General features: G+C 44.0%; 1 protein-coding gene across 1 annotated transcript in view; it reads right to left on the bottom strand.

Moving 5' to 3' along the window:
* Positions 1-17,833, bottom strand: part of ccdc3b (coiled-coil domain containing 3b) — a 44,775-nt gene that overhangs the window by 25,898 nt on the left and 1,044 nt on the right. The window lies entirely within an intron of this gene.

Here is a 17,833-nt window from a genome sequence, read left to right as displayed (position 1 = left end):
CAGTTCTGACCTGCTATAAACATACTTTTTGATGAATATTCTTTCAGAAAAAAAGCAGTGTTGAGGGTAACGCAATACAAATAATCGGATTACTTTTTTTACTTTTAAATTTACAACAAAATATCTGAGTTACATTTTCAAGTAATGCAAGTTCCCTTTCGTTCAGTCACTACGACGTAACGTTAGTGACTAACGAATGGGGGTTTCGCTTAGAAGCCTATCAACTTCGAGTTTTGAGAAAACGCCCAATGGCGTGCCAATGCCATGGGGCATGCGGAATTTGCATACGTAGCTCCGCCTCACTGCGTGAGTATATAAGGAAGTACGAGGCAATATCGCATTATGTTTCTGCTTTCGGAGCCAAGAGTACCTACCTCTTCACTCCTACAGCCTTCTGAGACTCTGTCAGCTTCTTCGAGACGAGCAGCTTTCCAGTCGGTGTTGGTGTGACGGCGCGTTCCAGTGATCGCATACTTCCTGCCTGCTGATCTGTGCAGTGGTCTGCATCCAGCTGGTGTGTGTTTCCCTGGGCGCTTCGGCATCGACTGTGAAGTTTCCTCTCACAAAAGAGCTTGCACGTGACGCGTCCTTTTCAGGATGTTTCGTCCGTGCACTTCTGGGTGCGGTAGATCGCTTTTTTCTTTCGACGGGCACGAGCGCTGTGTGACGTGTTTGGGCTTTCAGCACGCTCAGGCAGCGCTCGTGGATGACTCATGTTCTCTCTGCGGGAACCTGGCCATCTCAGTGCTTCGATCGAGACTCCGTGAATTCCGTGCTGATGCCGGAACGAGAGTCCCCTCCGTCCCCCCCCAATCTGCGGTCTCCTCTGGAGGCGGCACTTTGGCTGGTGACCAGGGTGATCTGAGGGTGACGGTGTGGAATAAAGCTCCGACGCTAGTTCCTCGGCCCACACCCCCCTCTCAGGCACTTGACCCGGCCCGCGCTCAGGCGTCTACATCGGGGCCGGCTCCTGCTGTCCCGACTGTGGCGTTTGGCGCGGCGGAGGAGGAAGTGATGTCTATCGCCGCATCACAAGGTGGGCTGGAGTCATCTGAGGATGAGGATTCGGCTGTGCTGCCACCTTCGGGTGTCCCAGCATTGCCCGAGTCGGACCCAGAGTTGACAGCCATGCTCTCTCGGGCCGCCGCAGCGCTTGGACTGGAGTGGAACCCTCCGCCTCAGCCCGAGCGTTCGCGGTTGGATGATTGGTTTTTGGGGGCGGCGCGTTCGGACACCCGTCCGGCCGCTCCTCCAATACCTTTCTTCCCCGAGGTGCATGAAGAGGTCGCGCGTTCCTGGAAGGCCCCTTTTTCTTCCCGTGAACGTTTGGCGGCCTCTTCCGCCTTCACCTCTCTCGATGGAGCCGCGGCTCATGGGTACACTGGGGTCCCCCCAGTCGAACGTTCTGTTGCGATGCAACTGTGTCCACAGAGCGCTTCGTCCTGGCGTGGTGACCCAAAGCACCCCTCCAAGGCCTGTAGGTTTTCGTCATCTCTGGTGGCGAAGTCCTATAGAGCTGCGGGGCAGGCCGCCGCTTCTTTGCATACCATGGCAACTCTTCAGGCTTACCAAGCCAAGTTGCTGTGCGATATGCACGAGAGAGGGGCTGATCCAGGGCTCAGCAATGAGTTGCGTGCCGCCACCGACCTCGCTCTCCGGGCGACGAAGGTGACCGCGCGCTCCCTGGGTCAGGTGATGTCCACAAATGTGGTCCAGGAGAGACACTTATGGCTCACCCTGTCTGATATGCGCGACGCCGAGCGAACACGTTTCCTCGACGCCCCCATATCACAGGATGGGCTATTCAGCGGAGCGGTCGAGAGCTTCGCCCAACAGTTCTCGGCCGCTCAGAAGCAGACTGAGGCTATAAAATACATCCTGCCCCGGCGGTCAGCTGCTGCCTCCACCCCACCGCCCGCGCAGGTGCCTCAGCCTGCTCGCCGCCGAGGACGCCCTCCCGCGGCTTCCTCCGCCTCTGCGCCACCCAAGCAGCAGCCTCCACCCGGGCCGCGCAGAGGCAGCCGCAGAAAGGCGTCCCAGTCCGCTCCAGCCCCGCAGCCCGCGAAGAAACGCCAGGCTAAGCGGCGCTCCTGATGCGGACGGCTCAGGGATGGGCAGTTCTTTCCAGGAGACGGCGGCAGGGCCGCTCCTTCCCCCGGTGGAGGGCCGAGGGAGAATCTTTTGTTCAGCTCCCTAATGTGGTTAAAGAAAGAACTGACAAACCCATCCCTGAGCCCCCAGAGATCGGTGACGGCAGTGCGCGCCACCCTCGGGTCACGCCACTCTCGTCCCTCTCTGTCGCCAGCCCCCTGGCAGAGCAGACCCCCGTGGAACGCGAGTCCTTCCCTGGTCTCCTCTGTCAGGGCGCAGCCGTTAACCGTGCTCCGACCCGGGGACGCCCAACAGCCTCCCCTGTCCGCGCCGGTAACGCTGCCTCGCTGCCCCACCCGGGGTACGCCTACTGTCCGTATGACCCCGTTGGTGCAGTCTCTGGAAGCCTGGCTTCAGCTTCCGGGGCTGTCCCGCTGGGTTGCCCGGACCGTCAGGCTCGGCTACGCGATTCAGTTCGCGCAGGCTCCTCCCCGTTACAGGGGAGTCCGCTATACCGTGACCGGGGCCCATGCCCCTGTCATGCGTGCGGAGATTGCCACTCTACTGGCGAAGGGTGCGATCGAGCCTGTCCCTCCAGCCGAAATGAGGTCGGGGTTCTACAGCCCCTACTTCATTGTACCCAAGAAAACCGGTGGGTTACGGCCAATCCTGGACCTTCGCATCTTGAACCGATCCCTTCACCGGCTTCCGTTCAAGATGTTGACTGCGAAACGCCTTTTCGAATGCGTTCGTCCGGACGATTGGTTTGCAGCGATCGACCTGAAGGACGCCTACTTCCATGTCTCCATCCTTCCTCGACACAGACCGTTCCTACGGTTTGCTTTCGAGGGGCGGGCATACCAGTACGCAGTTCTCCCATTCGGGTTATCTCTGTCCCCTCGCGTCTTCACGAAGATCGCCGAGGCAGCCCTTGCGCCCCTTTGGCAGCACGGGGTCCGCATCCTGAACTACCTCGACGACTGGCTCATACTAGGCCACTCTCGAGAGCAGGTTTGCGGACACAGAGATCTGGTTCTCCACCACTTAACCCGTCTGGGCCTTCGGGTCAACTGGGAGAAGAGCAAACTTTGCCCAGTGCAGAGGATCTCTTTTCTCGGTATGGAGATCGACTCGGTCGCCATGTACGCGCAGCTTTCGAGCGAGCGCGCGCAGTCTCTGCTGACTTGCCTACGACAAATCGAGAGCAAGAATGCGGTTCCACTGAAACTTTTTCAGAGGCTCCTGGGGCATATGGCATCTGCAGCCGCGGTAACGCCGCTCGGATTGCTTCATATGAGACCGCTTCAGCACTGGCTTCGCGATCGAGTCCCGAGATGGGCATGGCAGTCTGGCACGCTCCGGATCCAAGTGACTCGGGCCTGCTTACAGACACTCACCCCGTGGTCGAACCTCAGCTTTCTACGGGCCGGTGTGCCCTTAGAACGAGTTTCCAGGCATGTTGTCGTATCGACGGATGCTTCTGCCACGGGCTGGGGTGCCATGTGCAATGGACAAGCAGCCGCGGGCTTCTGGACAGGACCCCAGCGCCTCCTGCATGTCAATTGCCTCGAGTTGCTGGCAGTACGGTTCGCCCTGCACCGCTTCCGAGCGTTGCTGAAGGGTCAACATGTGCTTGTCCGGACAGACAACACGGCCGTAGTAGCGTACATCAACCACCAGGGCGGTCTACGCTCCCGCCGCATGTCTCAACTCGCCCGCCATCTCGTCTTATGGAGTCAGAAGCGCCTGAGGTCCCTTCGTGCTGTCCATATTCCGGGAGTCCTGAACCACGCAGCCGACGAGCTCTCGCGGTTTCAGCCTCTCCCGGGAGAATGGAGACTCCATCCCCGGACGGTTCAGCTGATTTGGGAACAGTTCGGCGACGCACAGGTAGACCTGTTTGCCTCCCACGACTCTTCCCACTGCAGCCTGTATTATTCCCTGACCGAGGGCACGCTCGGCACGGATGCACTGGCGCACAGCTGGCCGCGGGGCCTACGCAAATATGCGTTTCCCCCAGTGAGCCTACTCGCACAGCTTCTGTGCAAGATCAGGGAGGACAAGGAGCAGGTCCTTTTGGTCGCCCCGTACTGGCACGGCCGGACCTGGTTCCCCGAACTCTTTCTCCTTGCGACAGCCCCTCCCTGGCCTATTCCTCTGAGACCGGACCTCCTTACTCAGAGACGGGGCACCCATTGGCACCCGCGTCCCGACCTTTGGAACCTCCACGTGTGGCTCCTAGACGGGACCCGGCAGGTTTGAGTGGCCTACCACCTACGGTGGTCGCCACCATCACTTCCGCTAGGGCAGAGTCCACTCGGCATGCCTATGCGTTGAAGTGGAACCTCTTCGTCACCTGGTGCTCTTCCCGCCAAGAAGACCCCTGGAAATGTCCGATCGGGTCCGTGCTTGAGTTTCTCCAAGAGGGGCTGGAGCGAAGGCTGTCTCCCTCCACCCTCAAGGTATATGTGGCCGCAATATCTGCCCACCACGATCTCTTGGAGAACAAAAAGGTAAGTCAGCACGACCTGGTCATCAGGTTCCTGAGGGGAGCTAGGAGACTGAATCCTCCTCGCTCTCCTCTCGTACCCTCTTGGGACCTCGCAGTAGTACTAACTGCTCTGCAGAGACCTCCCTTTGAGCCTTTGCGGTCGGTCGATATTAAGTTTCTGTCTATGAAGACGGCTCTGCTGACCGCATTGGCCTCAGTCAAGAGGGTCGGGGACCTGCAGGCATTTTCGGTTGACGAAGCATGCCTGGAGTTCGGGCCGGCTAACTCTCACGTGATCCTGAGACCCCGGCCTGGATATGTGCCCAAGGTTCCCACCACTCCGTTCAAGGACCAGGTGGTGAACCTGCAAGCGCTGCCTTTGGAGGAGGCAGACCCAGCCTTGGCATTGCTCTGTCCAGTACGCGCTCTCCGCGCCTACGTAGACATGACGCAGTGTTTCAGGACCTCAGACCAGCTCTTTGTCTGTTATGGTGGAGAGCGGAAGGGAAGTGCTCTCTCAAAGCAAAGGCTGTCTCACTGGATAGTGGACACCATTGCTTTGGCTTACCAGCAGCAAGGCCGACCATGTCCCCTTGGTGTGAGGGCACACTCCACCCGGAGTGTGGCTTCCTCTTGGGCTCTAGCGCATGGCGCCTCGCTAGCAGACATCTGCAGAGCTGCAGGCTGGGCGACACCCAACACATTCGCAAGATTCTATAATCTCCGAGTGGAGCCAGTGTCCGACTATGTACTCGCTCCCCCGAGGGGCCGGTAAGGACCAGGTTCAGGTGTCTTCGCTTGCTCGCCACTCCACTCCACGGACTGGATACGTGCGATATTTCCTCAGGTGAGTTCCCCGAGAGCCCTGAGCTCCTCCAGCACTGTCGACGCCGACATCAGTTCAGTCTGCTCTCTCGAGCCCAGACCCTCATGTCCGGCCAGGTGCCCCATGTGCATGGTTCCCTCTGGCGACCCCCACATGTGTATTTCACCGTAAGTCTCCGCAGTGAGCGGGTTTCTTCCCTTTCTCAAAACTCGAAGTTGATAGGCTTCTAAGCGAAACCCCCATTCGTTACTCACTAACGTTACGTCTCCGTTCCCTTCTCAGGGAACGAGGGTTACATCCGTAACCGAGACGTTACTTTGATTTTCCATGTATTGGCTGACAGCTCTTCTGTCCCGATGCTGAGGGAATCATGAGCGCAGAGGTGTTGTGTACGCTGTTTAAACATGATGCTTATTGTAGTTTTAGAATAAATGCGAGCAGGCATTTACTCATCTCACTTGCAAAAAAAAAAACAGATTCAGTATTCCTCAAAGTGAATAAAAACAGTCAAATGCAATCTCAGAACATTACGCAAACCTGCAATAATACTGTGTACTTTATGTATTTAATCTAACTTTATTTGTAACGTATGCCCTGTAGTGATGTTCGGTTCTTGAACGAATCGTTCTTTTGAGTCGTTTCTCAGCAAGTAACCGGTCGAGCCGGTTCACTAATCGGACTGAATCGAACTTTAGTTCCAGTTTGATGACGCAAGACGCAAAAGCCGAATTAGCACGTCCGACTAAAAAAGAAACGAATGAGCCGGTTCAAACAACTGTCGAAGTTTGCAATGGATTACCGAGGACTCAAAAGGAACCGAACAAGACGGTTCAACCAGCTGTCGAAGTTTGCAGAGGATTACCGAGGATTCTGATGATTGAGTTGGCGACGCAAGCCTGAGGCACGTAGGTACTAGAAATATGCTCATTATGACTACTGTTATTAAAAAACATTTTATTAAAACCTGCAAAAAACTTTCTGTCGAGAGATTTAAATACATTTTACTCTAGTTTATTGTGCATGCAGATTATATTTTAAATTGTCAAGCAAAATGTATAAGTTTATAAGACTGGTTTATTATTTCTATATAGACTACTTTATAACATATCCTAGTTTATGCATGTCTGTAATGTGTGCAACTTTTAGGAATCTTATCCAAGATGTAGGCTACTAAATTTTGGTCAATCCATCATAGGTTATACGCCATAAAGGATCCGCGATTGAAACTGTAACCACAAACACCAACCATTAACTTAAGTGAACTGGTTTTATTAAATAGGCCTTCATTTATTTAATTAAATTTTTTACTATGGTTTTGTGCATGCAGAATATATTTTAAATCAATGAGTTTATAAGGACAATAAACACACAGTTGGTAAGTTTGGTTTACTCGTTCTTTATTAGACATAAAACACACATATCCACGTTTGTTGATCAGTGCCTGTAATGTGTGCAGTTGTGCAACTTTCAGTCGATAAATGAATTAACTGTGAACACAAACTCCAATAATTTAAGTGAATGAAAGGCAATAATCAGCCAAATGCAAAATAACTCACGCAAATAACTTTATTCGATTGATTCAATATGCATTGACACAGATCACTTTATTTCAATGTTTACTTGATATAACATGACACTGAGAAATGCATAAAAAAAGCATAAAAGAAATGCATTGTGACACCAATGCATGATGACATCAGGAACCTATGAATCAGCTTTTGCATCACTACTGCTCTGAGAGAGAAGGTAGAGGATCCAAATGCAGCTTTATTTTAAAGGGTAATCCACACTCGTAGTCAACAAACAGGCAAGAGGTCATAACAGGTAATCAGTCCAATCAGGCAAACGGGTAATCCACAGAACAGGCAAATAATCCAAAAACCGACAGGCAAGAAACCAGGGAAACCGCTCAGAAATGCAGTTAAACAACAAACAAGACTTCGCAATGAATGATAAAGATTGCCAGGCTTAAATAGGGTGAGGTAAACAGGGGAATGAGACACAGGTGGATGTAATCAGGGATGATGAGTCCGGGCAAAGGATTATGGGAGATGTAGTCTTTGATGGAATGACAGTCCGGGGTGGAGTGCCCTCTGGTGGAAATCAGGGGCACTCTCACTGGTGAATTGTGACATTATTAAAGGGGTACTTCAGCACAGGGAAGATGAATGTGTATTTAAACTGGGTCATTTATTTAGTAGAAATGTGATTATTTTTTAATTTGGTGCCTTTGGTGCCCTCCTAGACTGAAAAAAGACAGAACATTTATTTTTGTCTCATGTGGATGAAAGACAACAACTTCCAGAATGCACTTGCTTCGCTGCCCTACGAGGCCACTCCCAAAGCCACGGCTACTGGTTACATCTCTAATGCTGCGTTTACACCAAACGCGAATAGAGCGTCAGGAGCGACGGATTTGAATGTTAAGTCAAAGGAAACTGGAGGTCCTGCAACGTGATAGATGTGTTTTGCGTGGCGCGATGGACGCGATTCCGCCTCATTACACAGAGAAGTTTCATAACTTTACTTTTTAAGGATATTTAAATATACATACAGTGAAGATAATGTAGGAGTTTCCTGGACCACATTTGTGTGACTATTAATGTTTAATATATATTTTTAATGAAAATGAAAAGAGGCGTTTTATGACATATTTCTCCTGGAGCGCCTTGAACGCACGTCTATTTCACTTCAAACGCTCAATTTATACGCACGTCCAATTCACTGTGGACGCGCGAATGGATTCAAAATGTTCACGCGTCAAACTAGACGCGGTAGACGCGATTTTGCCGCTCTATTCGCGTTTGGTGTGAACGCAGCCTTACCCACCATGACACCGCCCCCACCGTCGTTTTGATATTCATAGTAATAAAATCATATCGTTCAGTAGAGAATAGACACTACAATTAAACACTGAATGTGTCTTTTCAATAACGTGTGAGTGAGCCGAACGAAAGGCACAGAACAAATGCAGCAGGAGTCAGATTGCATTCATCACGAGAAGAGCTGAGCAGAGCTGAGGTAAGCACGGCAGTTATTCACGGCGCATGTCCAGTCTGGCGCGTTATCAGATCATGCCTATGGTAGCTAAACTTTCAAAGGAATTAATTGAAAAGTTGAAACACTCACTTTGCTCCGCACATTCTGTGAGGGAACTAGCTCCTTCTACTGGCTGTAGTCTCTAGCCTCAGGCCAAAAAATCCGATAACGACGATATTTGCGTCATCGGAGGAATTTTTCCAGAAATACAATGCATAATTCTCTCGTCTCAGGGGGATATGAGGGGGGAAAGTGCGATCATTTGAATATACTACCGGGTTTTTACAAAGCCTAATGCTAAATCGCTGAAGTAACCCTTTAATCATTAGCTAAGGTTTGCAAAGGTATCATTATGTTATGACTTTACTTGCTGAGGCACATGACTATTAACTAATTCAAAATTAATTCACAAGCCATAACCACAATGACATATTACTTAACAATTAGTTAATATTTATGTGCCTCAGCAAGTAAAGTAGCATAGCATAGCATAATGATGCCTTTGCAAATCGTTAGCTAATAATTAAATAAAGCAGAAAACGGAATTTGAAATGCATGGCTTTGACCCATTGTGGTAATTAACACATTCATTTACATTATTAGTTAATATAATATGTTATTAGGAAATGAATACATGATGTCATATGTAATTAATAGCAATATTACTTAATCTATTAATCATATAGAATGTTCATTAGTTGCTGATGCAGTTATCATTAATGCATGGTTTAGTTCTTCATGAGTCATACATTTAATTCTTGATTATCTGTGCAATAGTTAAGCATGAATTAATGCATATTAGTGCATTCGTATTGTAAGGTGTTAACAAAGTAACTTTCCCCAACACTGATAACAAGAGAAAAAAACTGTAAACTTGAACTCCCGAACACCTGATAAAATGCCAAAAAAGCCTGTTAGCACTCTATTAGACCTATAACCTGCTGCCCTCAGGTCACCCGAGCAGTTCGACACTGTGTTCTGTGTAATTAAGTTGAGTGTAAGAAATTCCAGGGCTGTTTTAAATGCTCAGTCTCTGAAAAATTAGCCTAACTTTCCCACATTGGGAAAAGCTATATTTTATGTTCACAGCACATCACTGTGACAAGGAACAAGAAGCAGTTGTAGCTGCAATGCATTAATACAATTTGTGCCATGACATTGTTATTTCTTTATTCTGACTGGTTGACATATGTTTCAAGAATGTTAATAATTTGTTATAAACTGCGAAGGCTATGATTTTTCTCACTGTAATACAGACATGGATCGTACTTACTATAATCTGTTTTCCATTATTTCTTAATAGTTTCTTTCTTTTTTATATTTGGTCTTTTGACAGGCATGAAAGTTGGCTAATGTTTTCAGAGAACTAATGTCAGGTTATTTTAGAATAACATGAAATCAACATGCTACCTTAACTCTCTCTTTCTGTTAATGATTATGATTTCATTCGCAGTGACCTAGTTTGACACTGTAGTTAAAAAAGAAAAAGAAAAAAGAAAGATACATTGCAATATGGTTCTGTATATTAGTGTCCCTTTGCTAAAACTTCTTTTTATTTCAATTACAAGGAATTTTATGTTTGAGGGCATGATATTAGTTATTCTTTTAATATATATATTTTTTTATTAATTATTAATAGTTTTAAAAAGGTCAGCGGACACTTTTTATGCTTATGCATTATTCATTGTTGTTCATTTTCAAACGTCTCTTATGTATAAGTTTAATCATTTTAGTCATGTGACCAATCTTTCAATTTGAAATTATTAAGAAAAATATTAATTTATAAAACTATGAAAATCCTGAATTAATTATAAACAAGTACAATTACAGTAATTATTATGCAAAAATGATGTACTGTATAACATTTTTTTTGTTATTTACTGTAGTTTTTCCACCATGACCAACAATTTGCACATTGTGCACTTTTTCCAGTAAATATTTTCATTTTCTTTTCAAATTTTAAATAATCTAATACGTGTGAAATGTTATTTAAAGGTGAGTATTTAGGGTACATAAAATACTAGCTATGAAAATAACCCAACCCCCCCCCCCCAATAATATTAAAACATAATAATATTTCTCTTTCCCTGCCATTGATGTAGATCAGGGGAGTCCAAGCTTTTTTAAAAGGGGGCCAGATTCGATGTTGTGGACACACCTGGGGGGCAGTTCCTTTTCTATATATATATATATATATATATTATATATATATATATATATATATATATATATATATATATATATATATATATATATATATATATATATATATATATATATATATATATATATATATATATATATATATATATATATATATATATATATATATATATATATATATATACACTCACCTAAAGGATTATTTCTCATTAATGCAATTATCTAATCTAATCAATTAAACCAATCACATGGCAGTTGCTTCAATGCATTTAGGGGTGTGGTCCTGGTCAAGACAATCTCCTGAACTCCAAACTGAATGTCAGAATGGGAAAGAAAGGTGATTTAAGCAATTTTGAGCGTGACATGGTTGTTGGTGCCAGACGGGCCGGTCTGAGTATTTCACAATCTGCTCAGTTACTGGGATTTTCACGCACAACCATTTCTAGGGTTTACAAAGAATGGTGTGAGAAGGGAAAAACATCCAGTATGCGGCAGTCCTGTGGGCGAAAATGCCTTGTTGATGCTAGAGGTCAGAGGAGAATGGGCCGACGGATTCAAGCTGATAGAAGAGCAACTTTGACTGAAATAACCACTCGTTACAACCGAGGTATGCAGCAAAGCATTTGTGAAGCCACAACACGCACAACCTTGAGGCGGATGGGCTACAACAGCAGAAGACCCCACCGGGTACCACTCATCTCCACTACAAATAGGAAAAAGAGGCTACAATTTGCACAAGCTCACCAAAATTGGACAGTTGAAGACTGGAAAAATGTTGCCTGGTCTGATGAGTCTCGATTTCTGTTGAGACATTCAGATGGTAGAGTCAGAATTTGGCGTAAACAGAATGAGAACATGGATCCATCATGCTTTGTTACCACTGTGCAGGCTGGTGGTGGTGGTGTAATGGTGTGGGGGATGTTTTCTTGGCACACTTTAGGCCCCTTAGTGCCAATTTGTCATCGTTTAAATGCCACGGCCTACCTGAGCATTGTTTCTGACCATGTCCATCCCTTTATGACCACCATGTACCCATCCTCTGATGGCTACTTCCAGCAGGATAATGCACAACGTCACAAGGCTCGAATCGTTTCAAATTGGTTTCTTGAACATGACAATGAGTTCACTGTACTAAAATGGCCCCCACAGTCACCAGATCTCAACCCAATAGAGCATCTTCACTGTAAAATCCAACAGTTGTTCTTACTAAGACTTTATTAGTGAACTTTACTTAATGTCCAATAATTTGTTGACCTTACTTAAAACAAGTAAGTAATCTGAACTATTTGCATGCTATCCCTTCGTTACTTAGAAAACTCAAGTAAACATTACTTGACTGGTTTGAGTACCATTTGGCCAAAGCAAAAAAACAAGCAGGCGGACGGGCGGACCGGCAAAGTGTTTTTGAGGTGGGGCAATTTTTTATAGACTTATCACTCATTTCCTCCACTTCCTCTCACCATAATTGTGATTAGTGTTCCCTTTGGTTGGACACTTGGAACTTAATTCGTATTATAGTAATTATATATATATATGTATATGTTTATATATATGTATATGTATATGTATATATGTATATGTATATATATATGTATATGTATATATATATATATATATATGTATGTATGTATGTATGTATGTATGTATGTATGTATGTATATATATATATATATATATATATATATATATATATATATGTGATATTTGTCCATTAATGATATAAAACATAACTATATTTCATGTCAAATAATTTAGCTAATATTTATGGCATAACCTTTTAATTGAATTGATATAATCCCTCTATGTTTGTCACAATATCATTTGACCAAGCTTGAGTGTGTCACACACAGACTTCAACATTCAGCATGCAAAACACAATAATGGTAACAAGGATTTTTTTTGTTTATTTTTTTATTTTTTATTATTAATACGACCTTTACTATTTTACTTGCTGTCATTATTGGGGTTATACTGACAAAATACAAATAGTAAAATAAAGCCAAAAATAGTCAAACGAAGCAATTAATTTATTCACGCCACAATGCACTCTGGGAGTACACTTCCTCAGATCCCAGATAGAATTAAGTTGACGGTTTAAGTAAGAACAACTTAATGCAATTAAGTAATGCTTACTTAATTGAATTAAGGCAACAAGTTTGCACAATTTAATTAAGTAAACTGAACTAATTAGTTTTTATAGTGTTTGGGATGTGGTGGAACGGGAACTCCGTGCCCTGGATGTGCATCCCACAAATCTCCATCAACAGCAAGATGCTATCCTATCAATATGGGCCAACATTTCTAAAGAATGCTTTCAGCACCTTGTTGAATCAATGCCACGTAGAATTAAGGCAGTTCTGAAGGCGAAAGGTGGTCAAACACAGTATTAGTATGGTGTTCCTAATAATCCTTTAGGTGAGTGTATATATATTTATAGATTTATATAGGTCTGTTCTTTCTTTTCACATATTGCATGTTCTGATATTCATACAACAAAATATTCAGGGGGCCATGAAACTTTTGTCAAAATGATCAAATATCCTGGCAACTATTTTCAAAAACGCTGGCGGGGAAAGAGTTAAAGAAACAACATAGTGCCAAAGAGTGTCATAGACCCAACAAGCAAGAATACTTTGGTAAAACAGATTATGTTGTCAGCCCAGAGATACCAGTTTACATAGCAAACGACTTGGCCAGAAAAGTGCTGAGTGTGATGGATTCAGTATATCACTGCATGAGGGAGTTAAACATCCTTCAGTTTAACTGACTGGACTGTAGGGTGAGACAGGAAACGCAAGCAAAAAAGTCATCAAGAGATTCCAGCCTTGTGCTATTACTACATAAATCACTTCCGAAGTGCATGTCTTTAGGAAAAAGTGAAATCACAACAATAGTGAATCATATAATCATCTGTTTTCTGTTAGCTACCTCATCCTTTGTTCATCTGCCAGTGTGATTTCATTCTCAATATAAACACAGAAACAAAGACAAGCTAGAGCTAATTACGTCTGACAAAAGTTTTGATCATTATACACAAGCTAGCTATTTTCCATTCATTACGAAAGAAAATAGAAGGGAGATTTGGGTTGTTTGGCACAGTATTCATTCTTTGTTGAATATCCCTGGTGGACCATGCATTAACAAAACCGAACCAAAGGCAAATAAATTCTCAAGTTCTAAGGTAACAAATGAGCACAGATGTCAGACAGTTGTGGCCTAGAAGCACCAATGCTCTGAGTTGTATTTTTGAAGCCAGCTCATGCCATGTTCCATGCCAACTTTAGTTAATTCAGTATGTTTCCCCTTATGTCAAACAACCATAAATGTCACAAACATTAAATGATCTAAAAAATGTATTACGCAATGCCATAACAAGCCAATGATGTGATGTATAAGTAATCTCATAGTGAGTCATTCTAAAGCTACATTTACATGCACCCGAATTAAATGGAGTTAACAAGTTAACTGAGGTTCAGGAGCGGGGCCACACCTCAACCAATCACCTGACTTCTCAAAACCTTCTAATATCGGGCCGCCCCTTCCAGTACTGTTTGTCTTGTTCTCTCGAACCCTCCCATCTCTCATCCATTCAACCATCTTTACCATTCCCTGTTCTCTTCCCTTCCAGGTTGTATCGGGGGGTCATAACTTGGTCTACATTTAACTGAAATGATGCCCCCATTCTGAGTCACCCGGCCGCCAACACCAGATGCCCAGATCAGCCTGACTACCATCCCTTTCTCTCTTCCCCTTCATCCTCTCCCTATTCAACATTCATGGTTGTGGCGTGGTCCTTGCTTGTGAAATAATAAGTAATTGGGTCGATGGCTCGTTGGATTGAAAAGCCTTCATATTAAAGGGATAGTTCACCCAAAAATGATAATTATACGGTGGCCGAGAGAGTTCAACGCGCTGACACTGAAGGAAACACATGCAAATAGAAAAAAACACCTGCAAATAAAGAAAACATCTTCATCAGTTTGACAACACATGCGCTGCAAAAGTTCACAACACAACCAAATACAGAAACACACAACCAAATACAGAAACACACTGCTAAAGTTCACAAAACAACCAAATACAGAAACGCACCGCAAAAGTTCACAAAACAACCAAATACAGAAACGCACCGCAAAAGTTCACAAAACAACCAAATACAGAAACGCACCGCAAAAGTTCACAACACAACCAAATACAGAAACACACTGCAAAAGTTCTCAACACAACCAAATACAGAAACGCACTGCAAAAGTATGAGGCGCCACGTAGGATTTAAATCCAACTTCGCTTATCAATACATACATAACACACGTGCATATACACCTATAAATTACTCGCATATACATTTATACTATTGGATGTTCAAAATACATATATGAAATACACGAGCACACTAATATGAAATCCACACCAATACATATTATGTTAGTAATGAATGCATACACACTCTTGAATAACTTGCATATACATATAAACTTGACGCACGCATAGACCTATAAATACTCGCATATACATATAAACTTCCATGCATATACACCTATAAACACTCGCCGAACATATACACTCACTGCACGCAGACACACCTATACACACTCGCACATACATATAAACTTCCATGCATATACACCTATAAACACTCGCACATACATATAAACTCGATGCGCCCATACACATCCATAAAACACTCGCGCACACATACAAAATAAAACGTGGATGCATGCTTTAGTTGTGTATATATGTATATGCGAGTGATTTCATATGTAGATGTGCGTGAACTTTTCAGTGCAAACGGAAGGCATTTCAGTGTAAAAGGAAGTCATTTCAGTGTAAAAGGAAGTCATTTGTAACCTGCCTATTTACCGCATTTGCAACTTTGCAATCATGGAGAGGGATCGTGCTACAACTGAAGCAATTGGCATTTAGCGAAATGTGCTTGCTTTGCCCACTATTATTATAAGATCAATTGCTAATTCAGTTTTAATCGAATGTGTCGCCTTCTGCTCAACTGCAGTCAGAATCAGAAACTGAATTGCGCACTTTGTTTCGGCCATCGGCGCCTGCTGTACAAAGCATCAATAACAGGCCAACATCATCTGCCGTATATCGCAGGGCTCTCAAGTCTCACACATGCATTTCAACCTGCTCACACGCCACTCCTTGTATTTCTCACACAGAGAAATTTCCAGGACAATGCCCACCAAATTGTGCTGCTATTAGAGAGGAATCAAGTGAGTTCCACAGAGAGTTCAGAAGTCCCTGCCATGCACCAGCCAATCAAATAAAAAATACAGCTACCGAACAGCCAATCAGAAAATAGCATTGCTGTTTGAAAATAGCAAAACGCACACACACACACACACACACACACACACACACACACACACACACACACACACACACACACACACACACACACACACACACACACACACACACACACACACACACACACACACACACACACACACACACACACACATTTAAATCCTACGTGGCGCCTCATACAAAAGTTCACAAAACAACCAAATACAGAAACGCAACGCAAAAGTTCACAAAACAACCAAATACAGAAACGCACCGCAAAAGTTCACAACACAACCAAATACAGAAACACACAACCAAATACAGAAACGCACTGCAAAAGTTCACAAAACAACCAAATACAGAAATGCACTGCAAAAGTTCACAACACAACCAAATACAGAAACACACAACCAAATACAGAAACGCACTGCAAAAGTTCACAAAACAACCAAATACAGAAACGCACTGCAAAAGTTCACAACACAACCAAATACAGAAACACACAACCAAATACAGAAACGCACTGCAAAAGTTCACAACACAACCAAATACAGAAACACACAACCAAATACAGAAACGCACTGCAAAAGTTCACAACACAACCAAATACAGAAACACACAACCAAATACAGAAACGCACTGCAAAAGTTCACAAAACAACCAAATACAGAAACGCACCGCAAAAGTTCACAACACAACCAAATACAGAAACGCGCTGCAAAAGTTCACAAAACAACCAAATACAGAAACGCGCTGCAAAAGTTCACAACACAACCAAATACAGAAACGCGCTGCAAAAGTTCACAAAACAACCAAATACAGAAACGCGCTGCAAAAGTTCACAACACAACCAAATACAGAAACGCGCTACAAAAGTTCTCAACACAACCAAATACAGAAACACACAACCAAATACAGAAACACACTGCAAAAGTTCTCAACACAACCAAATACAGAAACGCACTGCAAAAGTTCACAAAACAACCAAATACAGAAACGCACCGCAAAAGTTCACAACACAACCAAATACAGAAACGCGCTGCAAAAGTTCACAAAACAACCAAATACAGAAACGCGCTGCAAAAGTTCACAACACAACCAAATACAAAAACGCACTGCAAAAGTTCACAACACAACCAAATACAGAAACGCGCTGCAAAAGTTCACAACACAACCAAATACAGAAACACACTGCAAAAGTTCACAAAACAACCAAATACAGAAACGCGCTGCAAAAGTTCACAAAACAACCAAATACAGAAACACAACCAAATACAGAAGCACACAAACAAATACAGAAACGTGCAGCAAAAGTTCACAAAACAACCAAAAACAGAAACACACAGCAAAAGTTCACAACACAGCCAAATATAGAAGAGCACTGCAAAAACCCAATAAAGTGGTTTTTGCAGCGTTTTTTTGTTTTGTTTGTATTTGTTTGTGTTGTGAGTATTTATAAGATTATAATAGGCTATTATAAGATTCAAAAATACGCTTTGTCGTGATGCATATGTTTACCAGAGCACTCTGCACATGCACTGAAGTTTTATTTAGAATACATAAATGCTCATTTCACAAGTTCACACTTACATCAAATTAAATAGAGTAAAGATTATGCGTTTTTGGCATGCTGTCCGGGGAGGGCGGAACCCAGAACGTGCTCCTCCCGAAATTTGTTAACAAAACATCACATAAATGAAGACGTGAATCAGATTGCAAAGTTTAAAGTTTATGTAGACCTTTCAGAAATCATGAAATCATTCGGATTGACGAATATTTGTGCATGTAAACATCCCTATTGTCTCATTTATGATTTGCACTCATTTGGATCTGCACACACAGTATCTGTGTCCTAGGAGCTGCAGGTCGTTGTGGTTTGTTTGTGTGTTTGTTTCTCACAGGGGCAGCTTATTTAAAAA

The sequence above is a fragment of the Gobio gobio genome (genome assembly GCF_949357685.1).
Source record: "Gobio gobio genome assembly, chromosome: 19".
In the NCBI taxonomy this organism is placed as follows: Eukaryota; Metazoa; Chordata; class Actinopteri; order Cypriniformes; family Gobionidae; genus Gobio; species Gobio gobio.
The sequence above is the reverse complement of the archived record's forward strand: the minus strand, read 5'-3'. Positions and strand labels throughout refer to the sequence as shown.